This window comes from Cryptomeria japonica, unplaced genomic scaffold, assembly GCF_030272615.1.
Source record: "Cryptomeria japonica unplaced genomic scaffold, Sugi_1.0 HiC_scaffold_42, whole genome shotgun sequence".
NCBI classification, from domain to species: Eukaryota; Viridiplantae; Streptophyta; class Pinopsida; order Cupressales; family Cupressaceae; genus Cryptomeria; species Cryptomeria japonica.
In genome coordinates this window covers 555,001-572,500 of record NW_026728864.1, presented here as the reverse complement: position 1 = coordinate 572,500, position 17,500 = coordinate 555,001, and the positions used below count along the sequence as shown (strand labels likewise).

The following is a 17,500-nucleotide window of genomic DNA, read 5'->3' as shown; positions in this document are numbered from 1 at the left end:
GTGCGCACCCACCCTGGCGTGCACGAAATCGGAAGTTGGGTTAATTGCCCGGTTTGCCTCGGGTGCGCACCTTCGCCAGGGCGGGCTCAAGATGGCACCCGCGTTCCGTTTTTTTCACTATCTTTCAAAACGGAAATTTTAAAATCTCGTTTTTTTTTTTTTTTTTTTGCCTTTTCTGGAAATTAGTGAAGGCAGCGCATCAAAGGTGCGCAATGCTGGTGCGAACCCGGGAGCGCTCCGATGTGTGCTCCAAGGTGCGGCGTGCACGAAGTCCGAGCCCGGTTTGCCCCGGGTGCGCACCTCGCGTGCACCTTCGCCGGGGTGAGCACCTTGGTGTGCAGACCTTGGTTGGGTTGCGCGCCCTGGTGCGCACCAAGGAGCGCTCTGAAGTGTGCTCCAAGGTGCGGCGTGCACGAAGTCGGAGCCCGGTTTGCCCCGGGTGTGCACCTCGGGTGCGCACCTCGCGTGCACCTTCGCTGCGGTGGGCACCTTGGCTGGGTTGCGCGCCTTGGTGGGCACCATGCAGTGCACGAAGTCGGAGCCCGGATTGCCCCGGGCGCGCACCTCCGCCAGGGTGGGCACCTTGGTGCGCACAACTTGCCTGGGCTGCGCACCAGGAAGGGCTCAAGATGGCACCCGCGTTCCGTTTTTTTCACTATCTTTCAGAACGGAAATTTTAAAATCTCGTTTTTTTTTGCCTTTTCTGGAAATTAGTGAAGGCAGCGCATCAAAGGTGCGCAACGCTGGTGCGAACCTGGGAGTGCTCCGATGTGTGCTCCAAGGTGCGGCGTGCACGAAGTCGGACCCCGGTTTGCCCCGGGTGCGCACCTCGCGTGCACCTTGGTGCGCACACCTTGGCTGGGTTGCGCGCCCTGGTGGGCACCATGGTGCGCACCAAGGAGCGCTCCGAAGTGTGCTCCAAGGTGCGGCGTGCACGAAGTCGGAGCCCGGTTTGCCTCGGGTGCGCACCTCGCGTGCACCTTCGCCGCGGTGGGCACCATGGCGTGCACGAAGTCGGAGCCCGGTTTGCCCCGGGTGCGCACCTCGCGTGCACCTTCGCCGGGGTGGGCACCTTGGTGTGCAGACCTTGGCTGGGTTGCGCGCCCTGGTGGGCACCATGGTGCGCACCAAGGAGCGCTCCGAAGTGTGCTCCAAGGTGCGGCCTGCACGAAGTCGGAGCCCGGTTTGCCCCGCGTGTGCACCTCGGGTGGGCACCTTGGTGCGCATGCCTTGCCTGGGCTGCGCACCAGGGCGGGCTCAAGATGGCACCCGCGTTCCTTTTTTTTCACTATCTTTCAAAACGGAAATTTTAAAATCTCATTTTTGTTTGCCTTTTTCTGGAAATTAGTGAAGGCAGCGCATCAAAGGTGCGCACCTCGCTGCCCACCACGGTGCGCAACGCCGGTGGGCACCCGGGAGTGCTTCGAAGTGTGCTCCAAGGTGCTGCGTGCACGTTGTCGGAGCCCGGTTTGCCCCGGGTGCGCACCTCGCGTGCACCTTCGTCGGGGTGGGCACCTTGGCTGGGTTTGCCCCGGCTGCGCTCCGAAGCGGGGTTATTGGAGCGCCGCCTCTTTTTTTGTCGGAGCGTTTGGTGGGGTTTCTCGCATTGGCTCTTCCGAGGCCCGGTTGCCACCCTGGCGCGCACGAAGTCGGAAGTAGGGTTAATTGCCCGGGTGCGCACCTTTGCCAGGGTGGGCACCTTACCTGGGCTGCGCACCAGGGCGGGCTCAAGATGGCACGCGCGTTCCGTTTTTTTCACTATCTTTCAAAACGGAAATTTTAAAATCTCCTTTTTTTTTTGCCTTTTCTGGAAATTAGTGAAGGCAGCGCATCAAAGGTGCGCACCTCGCTGCCCACCTTGGTGTGCTCTGAGGTGCGCACCCGGGAGCGCTACGAAGTGTGCTCCAAGGTGCGGCGTGCACGTTGTCGGAGCCCGGTTTGCCCCGGGTGCGCACCTCGCCTGCACCTTGGCCGGGGTGGGCACCTTGGCTGGGTTTGCCCAGGGTGCGCTCCGAAGCGGGGTTACTGGAGCGCCCCCTCTTTTTTTGTCAGAGCGTTTGGTGGGGTTTCTCGCATTGGCTCTTCCCAGGCCCGGTTGTTGGGTGCGCTCCCACCCTGGCGCGCGCGAAGTTGGAAGTTGGGTTAATTGCCCGGGCGCGCACCTTCGCCAGGGTGGGCACCTTGGTGCGCACACCTTGGCTGGGCTGCGCACCAGGGCGGGCTCAAGATGGCACCAGCATTCCCTTTTTCTCACTATCTTTCAAAACGGAAATTTTAAAATCTCGTTTTTTTTTTGCCTTTTATGGAAATTAGTGAAGGCATCGCATCAAAGGTGCGCACCTCGCTGCCCACCTTGGTGTGCTCCGAGGTGCCCACCACGGTGCGCAACGCCGGTGCGAACCCGGGAGCGCCCCGATGTGTGCTCCAAGGTGCGGCGTGCACGAAGTCGGACCCCGGTTTGCCCCGGGTGCGCACCTCGCGTGCACCTTGGTGCGCACACCTTGGCTGGGTTGCGCGGCCTGGTGGGCACCATGGTGCGCACCAAGGAGCGCTCCGAAGTGTGCTCCAAGGTGCGGCGTGCACGAAGTCGGAGCCCGGTTTGCCCCGGGTACGCACCTCGCGTGCACCTTCGCCGGGGTGGGCACCTCGGCTGGGTTGCGCGCCCTGGTGCGCACCAAGGAGCGCTCCGAAGTGTGCTCCAAGGTGCGGCGTGCACGAAGTCGGAGCCCGGTTTGCCCCGGGTGCGCACCTTCGCCGCGGTGCGCACCATGGCGTGCACGAAGTCGGAGCCCGGTTTGCCCCGGGTGCGCACCTCGCGTGCACCTTCGGCGGGGTTGCGCGCCCTGGTGGGCACCATGGTGCGCACCAAGGAGCGCTCCGAAGTGTGCTCCAAGGTGCGGCGTGCACGAAGTCGGAGCCCGGTTTGCCCCGGGTGCGCACCTCGCGTGCACCTTCGGCGGGGTTGCGCGCCCTGGTGGGCACCATGGTGCGCACCAAGGAGCGCTCCGAAGTGTGCTCCAAGGTGCGGCGTGCACGAAGTCGGAGCCCGGTTTGCCCCGGGTGCGCACCTCGCGTGCACCTTCGCCGCGGTGGGCACCATGGCGTGCACGAAGTCGGAGCCCGGTTTGCCCCGGGTGCGCACCTCGCGTGCACCTTCGCCGGGGTGGGCACCTCGGCTGGGTTGCGCGCCCTGGTGCGCACCAAGGAGCGCTCCGAAGTGTGCTCCAAGGTGCGGCGTGCACGAAGTCGGAGCCCGGTTTGCCCCGGGTGCGCACCTCGCGTGCACCTTCGCCAGGGTGGGCACCTCGGTGCGCACACCTTCTCAATGTTTTCTTGCCTTTTCTGGAAATTGGTGAAGGCAGCGCATCAAAGGTGCGCACCTCGGTGTGCTCCGAGGTGCGAACCCGAGAGCGCTCCGAGGTGCCCACGAAGTCGAAAGTCGGGTTAATTGCATTGTTTTCCCCGGGTGCGCTCCGAGGTGCGCAACATCGGCGCGCACCAAGGAGGGCTCCGAAGTGTGCTCCAAGGTGCGCACGATGGCGTGCACCTCTGGTGCGCACGATTCGGAGCTCGGTTTGACCGGGGTGCGCACACCTTGGCTGGGTTGCGCACCTTTTGTGCGCTCCAAGGTGCGCACGAAGTCGGAGCTCGGTTTGCCCCGGGTGCGCACCTTCGCCAGGGTGCGCACCTTGATGCGCACGCCTTGGCTGGGCTGCGCACCTTGGTGGGCGCCATGGTGCGCACCTTTCGTGCGCTCCAAGGTGCGCACGAAGTCGGAGCTCGGTTTGCCCCGGGTGCGCACCTTGGTGGGCGCCATGGTGCACTCCGAGGTGCCCAAGATTGGTGCGCACCAAGGAGCGCTCCGAAGTGCGCTCCAAGGTGCGCGCGAAGTCGAAAGTTGGGTTAATTGTCCGGTTTGCCTCGGGTGCGCACCTTGCGTGCACCTTCGCCAGGGTGGGCGCCTTGGTGCGCACACCTTGGCTGGGCTGCGCACACCTTGGCACCCGCGTTTCCTTCATTTTAAATTTTTTTTTTTTACAATCTCTCAAGTGGGAAATTCTATAATCTCAACTTTTTTTGCCTTTTCAGGAAACTTTTGAATGGAGCGCATCATTGGTGCGCTCCGAAGTGTGCTCCAAAGCTCTCTCCAGCTGCGTGCACCTGCCCCGGCCGCGCACCCGGCCCCGCCCAGCTTCGCTCACCTGTCCCGGGCGTCTGGTGCGGAACCTTAGAGTAAGAAACATCACCGTGCACCTTGGCCAACGTGCGCGACTCGACCGAGCGCGCACTGGCCGAGGTGCACACCGATTTCACCTGGGTGCGCGCGCAGCACCTCGGGCGCACCGGGGTGCGCGCACAACGCCCGGGTTGCACCGTGGCCTGTGTGCTCGGGGCGCCTCGGGTGCGCGCTCGGTGTCGCCCCCGCGCGCGCGGTAGTGCGGGCAGCGCACCCCGGCCCGGCCCGGCCCCGACGAGAACGCAAACGGGCAAAAGGTTTATTCAAATAGCATTGCGACGCCCGGCGAAAAACTAAAAAAGGGTGCAACACCGGGACTTCCCGGGAGGTCACCCATCCCAGTACTACTCCGGCCCAAGCGCGCTTAACTGCGGAGTTCTGATGGGATCCGGTGCACTAACGCTGGTATGATCGCACCCGTTATGAGCTTGTCGCAGTGTGTACTTAGCAAACCGCGACCCACGTGCGAATCCACCCCGGCCACCCACCCCCGTCGAGGTGCACACCCTCCCTCGCGAAGTGCGCCCCGTTCGCCAAGTGTGAGCCCTGCCCGGGTGCGCGCACCTTGCTAGGGCGTCGGGTGTGCACCCGGCCCGGCCTACGTGCGTGCACCTGGAGGGGGCGTCGTGTGCGTGCAGTGTCCCGTCTGCAACGCGGTGCCCACACACCACCTCGGGCGCAACGACCTGCGCTCACATGTGGGCCGAGTGCACCTTGGTGCATGTTCGGGGCGCCTCGGGTGCACGCTCGATCTTGCCCCGGTGCACCAAGGCGCTCGGTTTGCCCCGGGTGCGCACTTGGTGCAAGGTGGGCACCCAAAATAGGGATCAAGCACCAAAACACAAGTTTCGGGATGCAAAATGGGACCCAAGGACCACAAATGCGTTCCAAGACCCATGATGGGTCCACGAGAACAAAAATGTGTTCCGAGACTTAATAAACAAATATTGGGTTTTAGGAGAAGAAACATGCTCTGATGCCCAAAACGAGAATCGACCCCGAAAAGGCCACAGGCCAAAAGTGGGATGCGAGACAAAAAAAAATGGGACCCGAGGACCAAAATTGGGTTCCCAGGTCGAAGACAGGGCAACCGGACAAGAAACGACCTCTAAGGCTCGAAATGAGTCCCGACGACTAAAACTTGACAAGAAGCACCCATCAGGCACCCAACTCGACACCCATGGGATGCCGACCCACCCGGGCTTCCACCTAGCACACCTTGGCACCCACCCACCCTCGCACCCAACCTCGCACCCAACTTAGCACCTTTGAACCCACATTGGCACTCACCCTGACCCTGGCACCTTGGAACCCACATTGGCACTCACCTTGACCCTGGCACCCACCTTTGCACTCACCTTGGGACCCACCCTGGCTCCCACCTCGGCACCCACCCAGACACCCACCTTGGTTCCTTGGCACCCACCTTGGATCCTTGGCACCCACCCCGACACCCACCTTGGCACGCAACTTGGCTACTTGCCACCCACCTTGGCTCCTTGACGCCCACCCCGACAACCACCCCGTGACCTACCCTGGCTAGGGTTGGTGCACACCCACCCTGGTGCCCACCTTGGCACCCACCCTATGACCCACCTTGGCACGCACCTTAGTACCCACCCCGTTACCCACCCTAGGACCCACCCCGTGACCCACCTTGGCCAGGGTGGGTGCACCCACCCTGGTGCCCACCTTGGCACCCACCCATCCTAGCACCCAGCCTGTGACCGGGCTTGGAACCCAACCTTGCACCCGCACCCGTCTTGGCCAGTGTGGGTGCGCACCCATCCTGGCACCCACGTTGTGACACACCCTTTAACCCACGCACCCTAGCACCCACGTTGGCACCCACCTTGGAACCCAACCTAGCAACTTGGCACCCACCCCGTGACCCACCTTGGCATCCACCATAGCAGTCGCCGACTTGGCACCCACCTCGGCACCCACCTTGACACTTGTGGACCCACCTTGCCACTCACCCTAGCATCGACCCATCCTAGCACCCACCCTGGCACCTTTGCACCCTAGCACTCACCCATCCTAGCACCTAACCTGTGACCCACCTTGACACTCACCCTCGCACCCACCTTGGAACCCAACCTAGCACCCACCCACCCTGACACCAACCCTAGCACCTACCCACCCTTGCACCCACCCTGTGACCCATCTTGGCACCCACCCATCCTACCACTCAACCTATCACCCACCTTCTCACCCACCTTGGCATCCACCTTAGCACCCACCCACACTGGCACCTTGGCACCCACCTCGGGCAAGGTGGGTGCACACCCACCCTGGCACCCAATTTAGAACCCACCGAGCATGTTACCCACCTTGGCACCCACATTGCAGCCCACCCTAGTACCCACCCTATGACCCACATTGGCATCCACACCCTAGCACCCAGGCACCTCGACACCCGCCTTGACACCCACCCTAGCACTGAACCTGTGACCCACCTTGGAACTCACCCTAGAACCCACCCACCCTGTGAACCACCTTGGCATCCACCTTAGCACCCACCCACCTTGGCACCCACTCTAGCACTCACCCATCCTAACACCCAACTTGTTACCCACCTTGGCACCCGCCCTCGCGTCCACCTTGAAACCCACCCTAGCACCCACCCACGCAGGAGCCCACCTTGGCACCCAACCTAACACCCACGCATCCTGGCACCCAACTTGTGACCCACCTTGGAACCCACCCTAGTACCCACCTTTGAACCCACTATATCACCAACCCACCTTGGCACCCACCCTATGACCCTCTTTGGAATCCACCCTAGCACGCACCCACCCTGGCACCCACCATGGAGCGCACCCTAGCACCCACCCACCTCGGCACGCACCTCAACACCCACCTTGGTGTGCGCACTGCGCCAACCTCTCAAAGACCCTATGTGGTGCGCTCCAAAGTGTACACCTTTGGTGCGCTCCAAGGTGCGCACCTTTGGTGCACACCGAGGTGCACACCAAAGTGTGCACCGAGGTGAGCACCAAAGTGCACTCCAGGGTGCACACCAAGGCGTGCACCTTTGGTGCGGTCAATGCAAACGAATTCGGAAGTTGGGGTCGATGTCCTAATCGCTGCTGCAGACTACACGTATGAGAATCGGACAAATAGCTTTATATAGGGGAGGTGTTGCGTTTGATGGGTCGACTCCCCTGGTTGTGTGCACTGCACCAACTTCAAAGACCCTGTCTTGTTTAAGAAGTCAAAAGTTGGGGTGGATGTCCTAATCATTGCTGCAGTCTACGCATGTATGAGAATCAGACAAATAGCTTATATAGGGGAGGTGTTGCATTCGGTGGGTTGACTCCCCTGGTTGTGCGCACTGCGCCAACCTCAAAGACCCCGCATAGCAGAAGAAGTCGGAAGTCGGATTTTGGTGAGCACCAAGGCGTGCACCTTTGGTGCGGTCAACGCAGACGAATTCAGAAGTTGGGGTGGATGTCCTAATCGTTGTTGCAGGCTACACATGTATGAGAATCAGACAAATAGCTTATATAGGGGAGGTGTTGGGTTTGATGGGTCAACTCCCTTGGTTGTGCGCATTACGCCAACCTCAAAGACCTTGTTTTCGTTAAGAAGTCAAAAGTTGGGGTCAATGTCCTAATGGCTCCTGCAGGCTACACATGTATGAGAATCGGACAAATAGCTTATATAGGGGAGGTGTTGGGTTTGATGGGTCGACTCCCCTGGTTGTGCGCATTACGTCAACCTCAAAGACCTTGTTTTCGTTAAGAAGTCAAAAGTTGGGGTCGATGTCCTAATTGCTCCTGTAGACTACACATGTATGAGAATCAGACAAATAGCTTATATAGGGGAGGTGTTGGGTTTGATGGGTTGACTCCCCTAGTTGTTCGCATTACACCAACCTCAAAGACCTTGTTTTCGTTTAGAAGCCGAAAGTTGGGGTCGATGTCCTAATTGCTCCTGCAGGCTACGCATGTATGAGAATCAGACAAATAGCTTATATAGGGGAGGTGTTGGGTTTGATGGGTCGACTCCCCTGGTTGTGCGCATTGCGCCAACCTCAAAGACCCTGCATTGCGGATGAAGTCGAAAGTCAGAGTTTGGTGTGCTACAAGGTGTGGTCGAAGGTGCTCACCTAGGTGTGCACCTTTGGAGCACAGGAAAAGTGCCCTCCAAAAGTGCGCACCTTTGGAGTGCACAAAAGTGCCCTCCAAAAGTGCGCACCTTTGGAGCGCAGAAAAGTGCCCTCCAAAAAGTGCCCTCCAAAAGTGCGCACCTTTGGAGCGCAGAAAAGTGCCCTCCAAAAAGTGCCCTCCAAAAGTGCGCACCTTTGGAGCGCAGAAAAGTGCCCTCCAAAAAGTGCCCTCCAAAAGTGCGCACCTTTGGAGCGCAGAAAAGTGCCCTCCAAAAAGTGCCCTCCAAAAGTGCGCACCTTTGGAGCGCAGAAAAGTGCCCTCCAAAAAGTGCCCTCCAAAAGTGCGCACCTTTGGAGCGCAGAAAAGTGCCCTCCAAAAAGTGCCCTCCAAAAGTGCGCACCTTTGGAGCGCAGAAAAGTGCCCTCCAAAAAGTGCCCTCCAAAAGTGCGCACCTTTGGAGCGCAGAAAAGTGCCCTCCAAAAAGTGCCCTCCAAAAGTGCGCACCTTTGGAGCGCAGAAAAGTGCCCTCCAAAAAGTGCCCTCCAAAAGTGCGCACCTTTGGAGCGCAGAAAAGTGCCCTCCAAAAGTGCGCACCTTTGGAGCGCACAAAAGTGCCCTCCAAAAGTGCGCACTTTTGGTGCGCACCAAGGCGCTGGTTCGGTCGTTGCAGGCGAGTTCGGAAGTTGGGGTCGATGTCCTGAGCGGAGGTGCAAACTACACAGGTGTCGGAATCGGACAAATAGCTTATATAGGGGAGGTGTATGCTTCGATGGGTCGACTCCCCAGGTTGAGCGCACCGCGCCAACCTCAAAGACCCTACGGTATGGATGAAGTCGGAAGTTGGGTCCGATGACCGATTCGATTAGTAGGTATGCTCATGAGGTCGGAATTTGGGTCCGATGACCTGCCATGTGCAGGAAGGCGAATGTTGACACTGTGCGTTGCAAGGTGCACACCAAGGCGCTGGTGCGGTCTTTTTAGTCGAGTTCGGAAGTTGGGGTCGATGTCCTGATCGGAGGTGCAAGCTACACAGGTGTGGGAATCGGACAAATAGCTTATATAGGGGAGGTGTATGCTTCGTTGGGTCGACTCCCCGGGTTGAGCGCACCGCGCCAACCTCAAAGACCCTACGGTATGGATGAAGTCGGAAGTTGGGTCCGATGACCGATTCGATATGTAGGCATACTCGCGAGGTCGGAATTTGGGTCCGATGACCTGCCACGTGCAGGAAGGCGAATGTTGGCACTGTGCGTTGCAAGGTGCGCACCAAGGCGCTGGTTCGGTCGTTGGAGGCGAGTTCGGAAGTTGGGGTCGATGTCTTGATCGGAGGTGCAAACTACACAGGTGTGGGAATCGGACAAATAGCTTATATAGGGGAGGTGTATGCTTCGTTGGGTCGACTCCCCGGGTTGAGCGCACCGCGCCAACCTCAAAGACCCTACGGTATGGATGAAGTCGGAAGTTGGGTCCGATGACCGATTCGATATGTAGGCATACTCGCGAGGTCGGAATTTGGGTCCGATGACCTGCCATGTGCAGGAAGGCGAATGTTGGGACTGTGCGTCGCAAGGTGCGCACCAAGGCGCTGGTGCCGTCGTTGCAGTCGAGTTCGGAAGTTGGGGTCGATGTCCTGGTCAGAGGTGCAAACTACACAGGTGTGGGAATCGGACAAATAGCTTATATAGGGGAGGTGTATGCTTCGATGGGTCGACTCCCTGGGTTGAGCGCACCGCGCCAACCTCAAAGACCCTACAGTATGGATGAAGTCGGAAGTTGGGTCCGATGACCGATTCGATACGTAGGCATATTGGCGAGGTCTGAATTTGTGTCCGATGACCTGCCATGCGCAGGAAGGCGGAATTTGGGTCCGATGACCGAGTTGATGGCGTGCCATGCGCAGAAAGGCGGAATTTGGGTCCGATGACCGAGTTGATGTTGATGGCCCGCCATGCACAGGAAGGCGGAATTTGGGTCCGATGACCGATTTGAAGGCGTGCCATACGCAAAAAGGCGGAGTTTGGGTCCGATGACCGAGTTGATATTGATGGCCCGCCATGCGCAGGAAGGCGGAATTTGGGTCCGATGACCTGACATACGCATGGAGTCCGACTCGGGGGCCGATGTTCGATTCGATGACTTGCATTGTGGGTAAAGTCGGAAGTTGTGGTCTTTGACCCGATTCGATGACCAGACTTCGGCTGCTTGAGAATCGGACAAATAACTTATATAGGGGAGGTAGTGTTCTCGAGCATCCTCCCCCCGTGCCCGTTTATGTCGATTGATGCTGGTGCTCGACTGGTTGGAGCGCTCGGATGCAAAAATCTTGCACCAGGATTTATCGATTGTGATGGACACGGCAAGTCTCCTGATTGCTATGCAGGAGCTCATCGTGAATCTCTATGCGGCCTTGGTATGGACTCGACCTGCGGAATGGTTCGGCAATGGTAGTCGCTCCAACACGTCCTTGCAATGGCCACAGAGGTGATTCGACTAGAGCTCCAGTCTAGCTTTTGGGTTGCTTGGCGGACTGGTATAGCCGCGATCGAGTTCCGGCCATGAACGTTTTAGATAGCTCTTGGGCTTTCTGGGACGGAAGTCGGAAGTTTGGGCTGTTGTCCGATTTGATGACCATTCTTCGGATGTGTGAGAATCGGACAAATAACTTATATAGGGGACTGTGTTGTCTCACGCAGCCCCCTCCGTGCCCCTCTATCTCGACCGATGTTGGTGCTTGAAAGGGTTGGGATCGCTCGGATTTATAAACGTGCACCACCATTTGTCGAGTGTGAGGGACGCGGCAGGTCTCCTAAATGCTATGCGGGCGCTCTCTGAGAATCTCTATCCGGCCTCGACACAGACTAGTCTTGCTGAATGGTTTGGCACTGGTAGTCGATCCAACACGTCGTTGTTGTGGCCGCCTAGGCGATTCGATTCGAGCCCCCGTCTAGCTTTTGGGTTGCTTGGCGGATTTTGCCCTATCCGCAAGTGAGCTCGGTCCCTAAACGTTCGAGAAACCCGATTGCTATGCGCCGACTCTCTTTCTTGCGAGCCTCCATCTAGCTTTTGGGTCTCTACGGAACGGAAGTCGGAATCTGGGACCGTTGTTTGATTCGACGAGGCAGACTACGGTTGTGCGAGAATCGGACAAATAACTTATATAGGGGAGGTGTTGACTGGAGCATTCTCCCCCGTGCCCCTCTAACTCGACCAATGCTGGCGCTCGAACGGTGGTAGCGCTCGGATTTTCATTGAGCGCCAGCATTGGTCGATTTAGAGGGGCATGCGAGATTCCCGAATGCTATGCGAGGGCTCTAACGGAAATGTCTATTGGTTTCGGTATGGATGCAATTGCGAGTGGTTCGGCAAAGGTAGTCGTTCCGATGCGTCCATGTCGTGGCCAAATCGATAATTCGATTTGAGCCCTCGTATAGCATTTGGGTCTCTCGATGTGATTCCGCATTCCAGTCCCTTTGGGCACTGCTTGAGCCGCATCCCAGGGGGTTCCCTTCCCAATAATCTGCCTCGCAACCCGATTGCTATGCGGTGAGGCTCCTCGGCCGCCTCGGAACTATCTGTGTATCAGACGCATCGCGGGATAAGGGGTTGGCAACGGTAGTCGCCCCAAGCGCGTCCGATGCTTGGACCATTCCGAGGCGGCCCTGAAGCCTCTTCCGTCTAGCCGTTGGGTCCTTCTCGCCGCATCCCTCGCCTCGCACCCCGATTGCTATGCGGTGAGGCTCCTCGGCCGCCTCGGAACTATCTGTGTATCGGACGCGTCGCGGGATAAGGGGTTGTCACTGGTAGTCGCCCCAAGCGCGTCCGATGCTTGGACCATTCCGAGGCGGCCCTGAAGCCTCTTCCGTCTAGCCGTTGGGTCCTTCTCGCCGCATCCCTCGCCTTGCACCCCGATTGCTATGCGGTGAGGCTCCTCGGCCGCCTCGGAACTATCTGTGTATCGGACGCGTCGCGGGATAAGGGGTTGTCACTGGTAGTCGCCCCAAGCGCGTCCGATGCTTGGACCATTCCGAGGCGGCCCTGAAGCCTCTTCCGTCTAGCCGTTGGGTCCTTCTCGCCGCATCCCTCGCCTCGCACCCCGATTGCTATGCGGTGAGGCTCCTCGGCCGCCTCGGAACTATCTGTGTATCGGACGCGTCGCGGGATAAGGGGTTGTCATTGGTAGTCGCCCCAAGCGCGTCCGATGCTTGGACCATTCCGAGGCGGCCCTGAAGCCTCTTCCGTCTAGCCGTTGGGTCCTTCTCGCCGCATCCCTCGCCTCGCACCCCGATTGCTATGCGGTGAGGCTCCTCGGCCGCCTCGGAACTATCTGTGTATCGGACGCGTCGCGGGATAAGGGGTTGTCACTGGTAGTCGCCCCAAGCGCGTCCGATGCTTGGACCATTCCGAGGCGGCCCTGAAGCCTCTTCCGTCTAGCCGTTGGGTCCTTCTCGCCGCATCCCTCGCCTCGCACCCCGATTGCTATGCGGTGAGGCTCCTCGGCCGCCTCGGAACTATCTGTGTATCGGACGCGTCGCGGGATAAGGGGTTGTCACTGGTAGTCGCCCCAAGCGCGTTCGATGCTTGGACCATTCCGAGGCGGCCCTGAAGCCTCTTCCGTCTAGCCGTTGGGTCCTTCTCGCCGCATCCCTCGCCTCGCACCCCGATTGCTATGCGGTGAGGCTCCTCGGCCGCCTTGGAACTATCTGTGTATCGGACGCGTCGCGGGATAAGGGGTTGTCACTGGTAGTCGCCCCAAGCGCGTCCGATGCTTGGACCATTCCGAGGCGGACCCGAAGCCTCTTCCGTCTAGCCGTTGGGTCCTTCTCGCCGCATCCTTCGCCTCGCACCCCGATTGCTATGCGGTGAGGCTCCTCGGCCGCCTCGGAACTATCTGTGTATCGGACGCGTCGCGGGATAAGGGGTTGTCACTGGTAGTCGCCCCAAGCGCGTCCGATGCTTGGACCATTCCGAGGCGGACCCGAAGCCTCTTCCGTCTAGCCGTTGGGTCCTTCTCGCCGCATCCCTCGCCTCGCACCCCGATTGCTATGCGGTGAGGCTCCTCGGCCGCCTTGGAACTATCTGTGTATCGGACGCGTCGCGGGATAAGGGGTTGTCACTGGTAGTCGCCCCAAGCGCGTCCGATGCTTGGACCATTCCGAGGCGGACCCGAAGCCTCTTCCGTCTAGCCGTTGGGTCCTTCTCGCCGCATCCCTCGCCTCGCACCCCGATTGCTATGCGGTGAGGCTCCTCGGCCGCCTTGGAACTATCTGTGTATCGGACGCGTCGCGGGATAAGGGGTTGTCACTGGTAGTCGCCCCAAGCGCGTCCGATGCTTGGACCATTCCGAGGCGGACCCGAAGCCTCTTCCGTCTAGCCGTTGGGTCCTTCTCGCCGCATCCCTCGCCTCGCACCCCGATTGCTATGCGGTGAGGCTCCTCGGCCGCCTTGGAACTATCTGTGTATCGGACGCGTCGCGGGATAAGGGGTTGTCACTGGTAGTCGCCCCAAGCGCGTCCGATGCTTGGACCATTCCGAGGCGGCCCCGAAGCCTCTTCCGTGTAGCCGTTGGGTCCTTCTCGCCGCATCCCTCGCCTCGCACCCCGATTGCTATGCGGTGAGGCTCCTCGGCCGCCTTGGAACTATCTGTGTATCGGACGCGTCGCGGGATAAGGGGTTGTCACTGGTAGTCGCCCCAAGCGCGTCCGATGCTTGGACCATTCCGAGGCGGCCCCGAAGCCTCTTCCGTGTAGCCGTTGGGTCCTTCTCGCCGCATCCCTCGCCTCGCACCCCGATTGCTATGCGGTGAGGCTCCTCGGCCGCCTTGGAACTATCTGTGTATCGGACGCGTCGCGGGATAAGGGGTTGTCACTGGTAGTCGCCCCAAGCGCGTCCGATGCTTGGACCATTCCGAGGCGGACCTGAAGCCTCTTCCCTCTAGCCGTTGGGGCTTTCTCGCCGCATCCCTCGCCTCGCACCCTGATTGCTATGCTGTGAGGCTCCTCGGCCGCCTTGGAACTATCTGTGTATCGGACGCATCGCGGGATAAGGGGTTGGCAGTGGTAGTCGCCCCAAGCGCATCCGATGCTTGGACCATTCCGAGGCGGCCCTGCAGCCTCTTCCGTCTAGCCGTTGGGGCCATCTCGCCGCATCCCCCACCTCGCACCACGATTGCTATGCGGTGAGGCTCCTTGGCCGCCTCGGAACTATCTGTGTATCGGACGCATCGCGGGATAAGGGGTTGTCACTGGTAGTCGCCCCAAGCGCGTCCGATGCTTGGACTATTCCGAGGCGGCCCTGCAGCCTCTTCCGTCTAGCCGTTGGGGCCATCTCGCTGCATCCCCCACCTCCTCGGCCGCCTCGGAACTATCTGTGTATCGGACGCATCGCGGGATAAGGGGTTGGCAGTGGTAGTCGCCCCAAGCGCGTCCGATGCTTGGACTATTCCGAGGCAGCCCTGCAGCCTCTTCCGTCTAGCCTTTGGGGCCATCTCGCCGCATCCCTCGCCTCGCACCCCGATTGCTATGCGGTGAGGCTCCTCGGCCGCCTGGGAACTATCTTCGTATCGGACGCATCGCGGGATAAGGGGTTGTCACTGGTAGTCGCCCCAAGCGCGTCCGATGCTTGGACTATTCCGAGGCGGCCCTGTGGCCTCTTCCGTCTAGCCGTTGGGGCCATCTCGCCGCATCCCCCACCTCGCACCCCGATTGCTATGCGGTGAGGCTCTTCGGCCGCCTTGGAACTATCTTCGTATCGGACGCATCGCGGGATAAGGGGTTGTCACTGGTAGTGGCCCCAAGCGCGTCCGATGCTTGGACTATTCCGAGGCGGCCCTGCAGCCTCTTCCGTCTAGCCGTTGGGGCCATCTCGCCGCATCCCCCACCTCGCACCCCGATTGCTATGCGGTGAGGCTCCTCGGCCGCCTTGGAACTATCTTCGTATCGGACGCATCGCGGGATAAGGGGTTGTCACTGGTAGTCGCCCCAAGCGCGTCCGATGCTTGGACTATTCCGACGCGGCCCTGTGGCCTCTTCCGTCTAGCCGTTGGGGCCATCTCGCCGCATCCCCCACCTCGCACCCCGATTGCTATGCGGTGAGGCTCCTCGGCCGCCTTGGAACCATCTTCGTATCGGACGCATCGCGGGATAGGGGGCTGTCACTGGTAGTCGCCCCAAGCGTGTCCGATGCTTGGACCATTCCTAGGCGGCCCTGAAGCCTCTTCCGTCTAGCCGTTGGGGCCTTCCCGCCCCATCCCTCGCCTCGCACCCCCGATTGCTATGCGGTGAGGCTCCTCGGCCGCCTTGGAACCATCTGTGTATCGGACGCATCGCGGGATAAGGGGTTGGCACTGGCAGTCGCCCCAAGCGCGTCCGATGCTTGGACCATTCCGAGGTGGCCCTGAAGCCTCTTCCGTCTAGCCGTTGGGGCCTTCCCGCCCCATCCCTCGCCTCGCACCCCGATTGATATGCGGTGAGGCTCCTCGGCCGCCTTGGAACTATCTGTGTATCGGACGCATCGCGGGATAAGGGGTTGGCACTGGTAGTCGTCCCAATCGCATCCGATGCTTGGACCATTCCGAGGCGGCCCTGCAGCCTCTTCCGTTTAGCCGTCGGGGCCTTCCCGCCGCATCCCTCGCCTCGCATCCCGATTCCTATGCGGTGAGTCTTCTCGGCCGCCGCGGAACTATACCTGTTATTGCTACTGCATCCTTCGGCTGGTAACCTCCTCTGCCGCCTTGGAACGTTCTCTTTGTCGGACGCGTCGCGGGATAAGGGGTTGGCACTGGTAGTCGCCCCAAGCGCGCCCGATGCATAGACCGCTCCGAGTCGACCTTGCTCTCAGCCTCTCACATGCATAGACCTCTCTGAGTCGACCCTGCAGCCTCTCACGTTTAGCCTTTGGAATCTCGCCTCACAACATGATTGCTATCCTTGATGCATCCCTTGCCTCGAGCCCTGATTGCTTTCTTGGCTGCATCCCTCCTCTCCTCACAGCCCGGTTGTCATCACTGCTTCATCCGTCGCTTCATGCATTCTGGCTGCTGGGCCCTTCCCACCGCACACCTCGATTGCTATCTCTTCTGCATCACACACCCCGATTGCTATCTCTGCTACATCCCTCGGCTCTCACTTCTGCATCCTTCGCCTCACACCTCGATTGCTATCAATGCTGCATCCGTAACCTCACACCCCGATTGCTATGCGGGGAGGCTCCTTGGCCGCCTTGGAAATTTCTGTGTGTCGGACGCACCGCGGGATAAGGGGTTGGCACTGGTAGTCGCCCCAAGTGCGCCCGATTCTTAGACCGCTTCGAGGTGACCTCGTAGCCTCTTTCGTCCAGGCTTCCTGCCTTCAACGCCCTTTTTACACCTCGATTGCTATGCGCGGGCTCGTTGGCGTCTATCACCTCTCTGCGAAGAGTGGCACGATGATTGTTGGGGTAAATCGTAGCAGTCCGATCTCTGGCCTTGGGCCATTGTGAGGGCTGATCGATTTCCTGTGCGCATCTCGTGTTCGCCCAGTAACAGACTCGACGACTTGTAATCGGTCTTGTTCCCGATTGTTCCTGGAGGTAGTCTTCGGAACTCTTGGATTTGACCTGTCACTCGAACTGTCCTCTTCCGAGGATGCTTGTGTGTGTGTGCTTGTGCCATTTCCTTGGCGGTATTAACGAGATATTAAAGAGCGGAGTGAGCGCCTCGCCCAGCTATGTTTGGGGCTCTCACTCCCTTACCCGGTGTGCGACCGCTTTGCACGTAGGTTGCGGAGCATCGCGACTCTTTCGATGTTTGGCGGTTGTCTTCCGGTGATGCGTTGGTCCCGAAGTGCACGTTACTAGCATTTCTGCCATTGTTCTCGATCTTTGGCACGTTCCTTCGTTGCAATTGGATATATATCTCCGTTTATACGCGGAGGCTTCTCTCGCCTATTCAGCGCTGTCCCACTCTCAGCACTCTCGTGGTCTCCTTGGCTTCTCTCTCCCGTGAGCGAGCTCTCTTCTCGAGTCTTTTCCATGTCCCATGGAGGTTGCCTTGCGAAATTCGGGCACACAAACGTGACCGGATAAGAGCGGAATTGCCTATGAGGAGAAGCTCACCTTAGGGAGCAGCAATGCCGAGTGTTTCGACAGAGGGTAGAGGGGGCGTTGTTTGGGC

The 17,500-nt window shown here is 59.7% G+C and overlaps 1 non-coding gene across 1 annotated transcript; it reads right to left on the bottom strand.

Moving 5' to 3' along the window:
* Window positions 1-4,537: 4,537 nt before the first annotated feature.
* On the bottom strand, window positions 4,538-4,656 carry LOC131862402 (5S ribosomal RNA). Its single transcript, XR_009361418.1, has one exon. It is a non-coding gene; the product is annotated as a 5S ribosomal RNA (ribosomal RNA).
* Between the last annotated feature and the right edge of the window lie 12,844 nt (window positions 4,657-17,500).